The sequence below is a fragment of the Zingiber officinale genome, chromosome 1A (assembly GCF_018446385.1).
Source record: "Zingiber officinale cultivar Zhangliang chromosome 1A, Zo_v1.1, whole genome shotgun sequence".
In the NCBI taxonomy this organism is placed as follows: Eukaryota; Viridiplantae; Streptophyta; class Magnoliopsida; order Zingiberales; family Zingiberaceae; genus Zingiber; species Zingiber officinale.
The window spans coordinates 44777328-44787069 of NC_055987.1; the positions used below are offsets into that span (position 1 = coordinate 44777328).

Consider the following 9742-nt stretch of genomic DNA (forward strand, 5'->3'; position numbering starts at 1 on the left):
ATTAATTTTACAAAACCTACCCCATTGTTTCATTATAGATAGATGAGACCTTAAATAAGAAATTACAATTCTAATTGGTTTAATATAACTTTCTAAAATTTTTAAACCATCTTGAACACATAAATTTAAAACATGACATACACAATTAATATGAAAAAATAAACCGCCAATAATAGGTTGACAAACAAATTTTAGATCATCTACACAAGCGGTATTGGAACTAGCATTATCTAATGATATTGAAAATATTTTATGAGTTAAGTCATATTCTTCTAAAATTAAACATAATAATTGTGCGATGTTATGAGCATTATGTGATTCATTAAAAACTCTATAAGCTAACAATCTTTTTTGGAGGTTCCAAGAGTTATCGATCGAATGGCAAGTCACACCCATATACGAATGTGTTTGCCAATGATCACTCCAAATATCGGAACAAAAAGAAGCTTTATTATCTAATTTGCTAAATTTATCAATTAAATTCTTTTTTCCTTATTTTACTAATTTTTTAATTGTACGAGTAAGTGTAGTCCTAGGAGCACGTTTAGCACATGGATTAAGAGATTCTTTACAAAATTCTTCAAATGTACATTTAGATCCAAAACTAAAAGAAAAATGTTCTACGGAAATAAATTTAGCTAATGATTCTCTTAATTTATTATCCGAATATAAAAATAAACCGGAATCGGTACTACTGCTAGTTGAAGAAAATCTTGATAATTGTGTTTGAGAACGGTCGAGTCCATATTCCGTCGGGTGCTTCGTTTCTACATGTCGTTTCAACGACCCATAGCCGCCGCCGACTTGGAATTTGTAGGAAGCATTGCAGGGCTTACATTTTGCACGCATTTCTCCCGACGAAAGAGTGACCTTCTCAAAATGTTTAGTGAAAATAGAAGACTTTAGAGGAGGAAGTTCCCGAACCTTAGAAGTAATTGCATCGGTACTTCCTTGTGTTTCGGGTGTCGGATTCGGAAGATGCTCGATCTTATCATCGGTGGATTGAATGTTGGGGTCCTCCTCCCGCGGGTTCATTATTTACTTTTCCTTCCGAGCTTGAGATGATGCACCTCTGTGGCCTCCTTCTATTGTAATTGAAAATTAGAAACGAAAGCGTGTAGAGAATACGAAATTGAGATTAAGTGTCACGCCCCAAAGGAGTCCCTGTCCGAAGAAATTTAGACAGCATCTCCCCTGTACGGGTGACAATCTGAAACATTACTACATACAAAATATATCTCAGCCACACTCGGCTGGAATATATATATACAAAATACAAACAACAGAACACACAGTTTAATATACTCAGCCTACCCGGCTGGACATAAATGAATAAAACATAAAACATAATACAACCGCCCACACGACTGGATATAAGCACACAGCAGCGGAAGACATAAAATGATACGAACGTAAAACCAACAACGACACTAATAAAAATACCTATCATCACAGACTTTTCCCAGAACACAAACCAATTCATACAATAATAAAATCGCTGTATACTAAAAATACAAGTAAAGCAGAAATAAAACCGATATAACGCAGGACCGAGGACTGGCAGCCGGCATCTCTCCAAGCATCCACGACTCATCTACTTGCTACCTGGCGAAAGAAAACCATTTTGTGGGGTGGTGAGTATTGGAACTCAGCGGGTATAGAAAAGATAGTGCATGAACATAATCAACCAATAGAGAATACCCAAAAGAAATACAGTCTCATAAGAGAATAGCAGATACAAAAAAAAAATAAAATCATGATAAAGGTTCATACCTGGAACCATATCCTAGGCTAAATATAGAAAGTCAGAAATGGTACTAATCTGCTACAGTACTGCTCATAACTACAGACGTAACGTGTAAGGTATATAAACATTTCCAATTAATAAACCAAGGTTTAACCACCTACAACGTGAGCATATCTCAACATAAGACAACATATCAGCATAAGTGAACAACAACAAGAAGCAACGGCATCATAAATATACCACAGCAGCATAAGTAAGCAATAACAACATAAGTAAACAGCAGTAGCCAAAGCAGGCATAATAACAGCGTATGCACGGATGGTCACCACTACCTCTACGCACCGTGACCCTGTGGTCGAGAGGCGCATCGATGACAATGTACCCAGGCCGCCACTCCGCGGTGGCCGGATGGACAGTGCGAGTAGCTAACTAGCTACACAGTGAAGGGTCCTGCTGCTCGTACTCGACTACCACTCACACGGTGGTAGGTGTGTAACTGACGGACATGCGGCATCAACTCCACTACCACTCTCTCGGTGGCGGGGATCGGCATGCGTGCAATGACATGATCACGAGCAATCTGCGGTCGTCGTATATATATAAGCGAAGCGGGTATGCTCGTGAAGCCGGCGTGATCGATATAAATGCGTAAATAAGCAACGATCAAGCGTCTGAACATGGTATCTAGTATCTGCTACCGATCATGGACAACAAAAGAGACTGTATAGATGTGGAAACGAATTTCTCAAAGATTGCGTGGAAGTATCAAGCGCAGGAAAAATAAGAGTGGAGTCAAGGTAAAATAGTTTCTTATCCAAAATAGTTCATGCACCAATATCAAGGCACTAAAAGAAACAAAGCAAGAAGTACCCGCCTCTAAATGTATTCTGAATCCAATGTCACCTTTGTCACAACACCAGCATCGATCCAAGTCCTGCGTTCAACGTATCAATTCTTTTAACCATATTCGTATGAATTTAAATAGTCAAACCAATATCCAAAATAGGTAAACCACCCTAGCTCATGATCACCCTCTGCTAATCCCCTTACTGATCTACTCAAAACCAATCACAAATTCGGCCACAACCCCATCACCAATTCCAAACAACCTTCCAATAGAACCAATACTTTGGTAAGGAAGAAAACCCAATAAGGCAGGAGCATCAAGTAAGCCACCTAACATAATTCGTTCAAAGAATCCGATCAGTACTCATCAAGACTCACTCAAAGACAACAATCCACCGACAGACAATGTGAGAAATCAAGAATTAAAATCGTCGCCAACTAAGTTCATCGGAAACAACAAGGAAGCAAGGAAACCCATCGGAAAACAAAAGAGACAACAAGGAAGTAAAACATACACATCTTCCAAACCCTAACCGTAATCACATAGCCCTGGACAAAATGGAAATCAACACCCCAAACCTTACTGCTAGCCTATCGAAAACGCCAGTCCGTATCTAAAAAAAAAAGGGGAAACTACCTGCGAGATCAACTAGGGCACGACATGGAGAGAAGAGGATCGGTGGTTGTGGTCCGCAGTGCTCGTCTCTGGTGCTGCCGTGAGGAGGAGAGGCCGTCGGCGTCCGGATGCTCACATGAGGGGAAGGAGCCGAGAGAGGTTGAGGGCTCGAGAAGAGAGGAGATCGCTGGAGGATTTAGGGGGAAAAGGCTCGGCGAGGGAGAAGAGGCCGACGCCGGGCATCGTCGCGTGAGCTCGGGGATGAGGATTCGGCGCGAGAGGGATGAGGTGAGGAGGGATCGGGAATTAGGGGGTTAGGGGTTAGGTTTAATATTTATAACTTAGGCTTTGATTAATTCAACTATACATTAATCAAATTATTCAACTCCCACCTTTGGGTATTCCAAACAGACTTTATCTAGCTTAACTGATCCGTCCCTCTTAACCTCGTTATATGAGCTCCGATTAAATCCAAAAAAAATCTAAAAATTCCTAAAAATTCCGTTAAAGCTATTAGCCCATTAAATCTTATTATTTAATTACTATTTTATTATTATTTGTTCGGTATTTTACATTCTCCCCCACTAATAAAAATTTGGGTCCCAAATTTACTTCTCAACTCAGGGATCCCTATATAAGAGTAACGACCAAACAACATACTCATACACTACTCCATCCAAGTATCATTTCTCCAACCACAAGGGATAACTCTATGGGTTATAAGCTCACCATGCTTCCGCTACACTCATACTGTTACCTAACCAACTGTAGAAAAATCAACTATTTCCAAAAACCATAACATACACTATCCATGTCTAGCACCAAATAATAGACCATCAAATTAAATATCTACTAATAGATCATCAATACATGTAGTGAGGGCAAACCCTGCATTAACCAACAAAGAAAAACCCAAAGGGAAGAAAAGAAAGTGACACTGCAGAGGACTTACTAAATGTAGATAAGGTTGACAATAAATTGTCACTTATTATTTACTAAATCAAAACGATTACTACCTATCCCTTCTTACCTCAGAAACCCATACTCCTACATGAAGGTGACAAAGGTACCAGATCTGTCATGATAGATACACACCATTGTTCTTTGTTGAAGGTACCAAGATTACTCATTCCCTACACATAAAGTTCCTTCTCATTGTGTTGCAATTCCTTCATGGACCTCTCCTCTCAAACCAAATATCAGTCCCAAGCACCTCTAATGAAATCCGAATTCAAAAAACCAGGGAAGCCCAAACCTGATCAACTACAGTATTTCAAGAAATTCCAAATTCTATATGGATAAGCATCCGAAATAATAAAGGGAAACTAATCCCAGCAGTATATATCATCTTCAAATTAGACACAAAGCTTATCAACCCAAGACATTTTCATAAAGGATTCAATATCAATACAACATAAAATTTGTCGTGTCAGAGATTTATAGAATCACTAGCATCAGCAGCCCAAAATAGATCCCAGTTTTAGCAAGCCCTCATGCCAAATCTAAAGTTGCTACTCTCCACCAACAAATAAACAACAAATTCATTCTCAAAACAAAACACCTTCATTAGGATACAGTGATCTCAACTATAAGGTTTGATGGACCTAAGCAATGACTGACCCAGTACATCACATATGGTATAAACACATGGTATAAACAACTAACCAAGTACTAATAAGTATGTATGATAACAATTTACAAACATACCTTCTATAGCTTGGAGATTCCTGCTGCTACCTGGTCCCACAACCCGAGAGTCACATCGAGAGATCAACTTACAAAGGGAAAACAAAACAATCGGAACGCCGAAAATCATAAATCGAAACAAGATTGAAATTTCAAAACACAAAACACCGCATTTGACTCGAACCATGCTCTGATACCACTAAATTGGTATCAGATTAACTCGAAAATACTGAACACGAAAAACAAATCGCACAATCTGAAACACATAAATAGGCTTCGCAACCTAGGCTCTGATACCACTTAATTGTCACACCCCAAAGGAGTCCCTGTCCGAAGAAATTTCGGCAGCATCTCCCCTGTACGGGTGACAATCTGAACCATTATTACATACAAAATATACCTCAGCTACACTCGGCTGGAATATATATATACAAAATACAAACAACAGAACACACAGTTTAATATACTCAGCCTACCCGGCTGGACATAAATGAATAAAACATAAAACATAATACAACAGCCCACACGGCTGGATATAAGCACACAGCAGCGAAAGACATAAAACGATACGAACGTAAAACCAACAACGAAACTAACAAAAATACCTGTCATCACAGACTTGACCCAGAACACAAACCAATTCATACAATACAAAAATCGTTTTATACTAAAAATACAAGTAAAGCAGAAATAAAACCGATATAACGCAGGACCCAGGACTGGCAGCCGACATCTTTCCAAGCATCCACGACTCATCTACTTGCTACCTGGAGAAAGAAAATCATTTTGTGGGGTGGTGAGTATTGGAACTCAGCGGGTATAGAAAAGATAGTGCATGAACATAATCAACCAATAGAGAATACCCAAAAGGAATACAGTCTCATAAGAGAATAGCAGATACAAAAAAAAAATCATGATAAAGGTTCATACCTGGAACCATATCTTAGGCTAGATATAGAAAGTCAGAAATGGTACTAATCTGCTACAGTACTGCTCATAACTACAGACGTAACGTGTAAGGTATATAAACATTTCCAATTAATAAACCAAGATTTAACCACCTACAACGTGAGCATATCTCAACATAAGACAACATATCAGCATAAGTGAACAACAGCAGTAAGTAAACATAGCAGCATAAATAGCAATAACAACATAAGTAAGCAGCTAGCATAACAAGGTATGCACGGATGGTCACCCCGCACACCTCCCCCTGTATGGTCGAGAGGTCGGATCAATGACAACCGTACCACCCAAGGCGCCGCTCCGGGTGGCCGGATGGACAGTCTTGAGTAGCTAACTAGCTACTGTGAAGGGTCTGCTCGTACTCCACTACCACTCACGAGTGGCGAGTGCTAACACGACAAGCGGCATCAACTCTACCACTCTCTCGGTGGCGGGGATCGGCATGCATGCGATGACGTGATCGAACAATCTGATCATCGTATATATATAAGCGAAGCGGGTATGCTACATGAAAGCCGCGTCGATATAAATACGTAAATAAGCAGCGATCTGAACATGGTATCTAGTATCTGCTACCGATCATGGACAACGAAAGAGACTGTATATATGTGGAAACGAATTTCTCAAAGATTGCGTGGAAGTATCAAGCGCAGGAAAAATAAGAGTGGAGTCAAGGTAAAATAGTTTCTTATCCAAAATAGTTCATGCACCAATATCAAGGCACTAAAAGAAACAAAGCAAGAAGTACCCGCCTCTAAATGTATTCTGAATCCAATGTCACCTTTGTCACAACACTAGCATCGATCCAAGTCCTGCGTTCAACGTATCAATTCTTTTAACCATGTTCGTATGAATTTAAATAGTCAAACCAATATCCAAAATAGGTAAACCACCCTAGCTCATGATCACCCTCTGCTAATCCCCTTACTGATCTACTCAAAACCAATCCCAAATTCGGCCACAACCCCATCACCAATTCCAAACAACCTTCCAATAGAACCAATACTTTGGTAAGGAAGAAAACCCAATAAGGCAGGAGCATCAAGTAAGCCACCTAACATAATTCGTTCAAAGAATCCGATCAGTACTCATCAAGACTCACTCAAAGACAACAATCCACCGACAGACAATGTGAGAAATCAAGAATTAAAATTGTCGCCAACTAAGTTCATCGGAAACAACAAGGAAGCAAGGAAACCCATCGGAAAACAAAAGAGACAACCAGGAAGTAAAACATACACATCTTCCAAACCCTAACCGTAATCACATAGCCCTGGACAAAATGGAAATCAACACCCCAACCCTTACTGCTAACCTATCGAAAACGTCAGTCCGTATCTAAAAAAAAAAGGGGAAACTACCTGCGAGATCAACTAGGGCACGACACGGAGAGAAGAGGATCGGTGGTTGTGGTCCGCAGTGCTTGTCTCTGGTGCTGCCGTGAGGAGGAGAGGTCGTCGGTGTCCGGATGCTCACATGAGGGGAAGGAGCCGAGAGAGGTTGAGGGCTCGAGAAGAGAGGAGATCGCTGGAGGATTTAGGGGGAAAAGGCTCGGCGAGGGAGAAGAGGCCAACGCCGGGCATCGTCGCGTGAGCTCGGGGATGAGGATTCGACGCGAGAGGGATGAGGTGAGGAGGGATCGGGAATTAGGGGGTTAGGGGTTAGGTTTAATATTTATAATTTAGGCTTTGATTAATTCAACTATACATTAATCAAATTAATCAACTCCCACCTTTGGGTATTCCAAACAGACTTTATCTAGCTTAACCGATCCGTTCCGGTTCCGGTTCGACCCGGCAATCCGGGTCAACGGGCACCCGACCCGTTGACCCGGATTACGGGCCCGGGCCTGGTCCGGGCCAGATCCGTCCCGAGGTCAGATCTACATATTAGATTTAATACTTCAATTATAAATCAATATCTTTACAATCTGTTATCTACATCAATTAGTTATTTTTTTCATATATTTTTTACTATTTTCTATTCCAAAATCTTATAAATAATATCTTTTGTATTCAAAAATTTATTTCTATGTATAATATAGATAAAAAGATGTATACAAATCTTTAAATATATATTTTTTATTACGTATGATTTATAGTTCATATATTGTTTAAAGTAGCCTCATATCACTATCTATTATGTACTAAATTGGTTGAAGGTCGTTAAGTTGTTATTCAAATATTTACAATTTAATTTTTAATTATAATATATTTATAGAGACTTTTTTTAAAGAGATGAATCATAGGATGTTAGACTTCTAGATCACCTGTCGTAATCACTTCTTAATTTATCTAATAATCGATGAAAAATTTTTATAGGGTCAAATCAGTCGCCCTAGCTTCGATATTAATTGTGTTCATTATTTTATTATTTTTTTTCATGAAGACACAATTTGTATGTTACTTATATTTTAGGACTAGTTAATTAGTATTGCAATTTATAAAACTAATAATTAAGAAGTCCAGTTATATATCTATGATTCTATTCCAACATGGATTTAGGGGAAAAAATTAATTATTGTTAATTAAAAACATTCTTTAAATATATTATTTTTATTTTTTACAAAAATAATTTCCACCTAACTGGAATTAATGAAATCAAATTAGGTCCAGATCATTTATAATTTATTAGATCGTGTTTCAAATTTAGAATATGTGTATGTGATCCGACATATTCATATTGGGTTGAATCAAGACCTAGCCAAACTTGAATATTAAAGTGGAGCCCAATTTACGCAGTTTGAAATTAGAAAAAATTATCAACAAAAAATCAAAAGAGATTCTCTTTTATTGGAATATATATATATATATATATATATATATATATATATAGAGCTGTTACAACGGTACAGTAGCTGCTACAACATAGTAGCTCACAATAACACTGCTACACGTTATAGTAGTTACTATACAGAAGCTACTACAACATGTAGCGGCTATTGTGTAGTAGCTGTTACAACATTGTAGTAACTACATCATTTTTAAAAATTAACATCATAGTGATTGTTGCATATAATTAGATGAGAGAGAAATGAGAATTTTATAGTTGTTGCATACAAATAAGAGAGAAAAGTTGTTGCATGTACATGAGAGAGATTAAAAAAATTAGATTTTGATCACGTCAGATAACCCACATCGAATTTCGCTCACGATCACGCACAAAACGTCACTTAGTATATCAAATCTCTCTCTCTCTCTCTCTCTCTCTCTCTCTCTCTATATATATATATATATATATATATATATATATATATAATATATTATTAACTAGCACCTATGGATACGTGGTAGCAGTTACAATAAGATGTTAACTAGTGTTAACTTGAATTGAATATATAGGATATTAGTGTTAACAGTCGAGAATTTAATTTCTGTTAGAATTTAAAAATTATTTTATTTCTATTTGAAAGAGGTTAAGTTTTATTAGGATAATTGGAGTTTTATTAAAAAAAAGTTTTTTATTTTATAAGAATAAGTCATGTTATCAAATTATAAAAATGAGTTGGGATCTTATATAATAGATAAGTTTTTGAACTTTTTGAGTCAATATGATTCTAATTTCTTATTCTCTGTGTGAGAATCAAAAATTTTGATCTAGGTGAGAATCGTATGTTCTTTTTTCCTTAAGTTGTGCTACATCAATAGTATTAGAGATGAATTCTTAATTTGATATTCAATACTTTCACATCCATCCGTCTTATTGTTATTTTTTCTTATCATTTTTTCCCTTCACCATTATCATCCTACCTATCATACTTTCATTCACTATTATTATTCATCAACCTTGGTTCTCTTTCCGTGTCATGATTATTCTTTTTTTCACTACTAATTGCTTACTGCAATTTCATCATCTATGTGGGATCGAGTATGTCACCTCTA

At 37.5% G+C, this 9742-nt stretch overlaps 1 long non-coding RNA gene across 1 annotated transcript; it reads right to left on the reverse strand.

The window, feature by feature from the left end:
- Positions 1 to 1431: 1431 nt before the first annotated feature.
- On the reverse strand, positions 1432 to 5299 carry LOC122024058. Its single transcript, XR_006123311.1, has 2 exons — positions 4917 to 5299; positions 1432 to 1605 (listed from the first exon to the last, which is right to left on the reverse strand). It is a non-coding gene; the product is annotated as an uncharacterized LOC122024058 (long non-coding RNA).
- Between the last annotated feature and the right edge of the window lie 4443 nt (positions 5300 to 9742).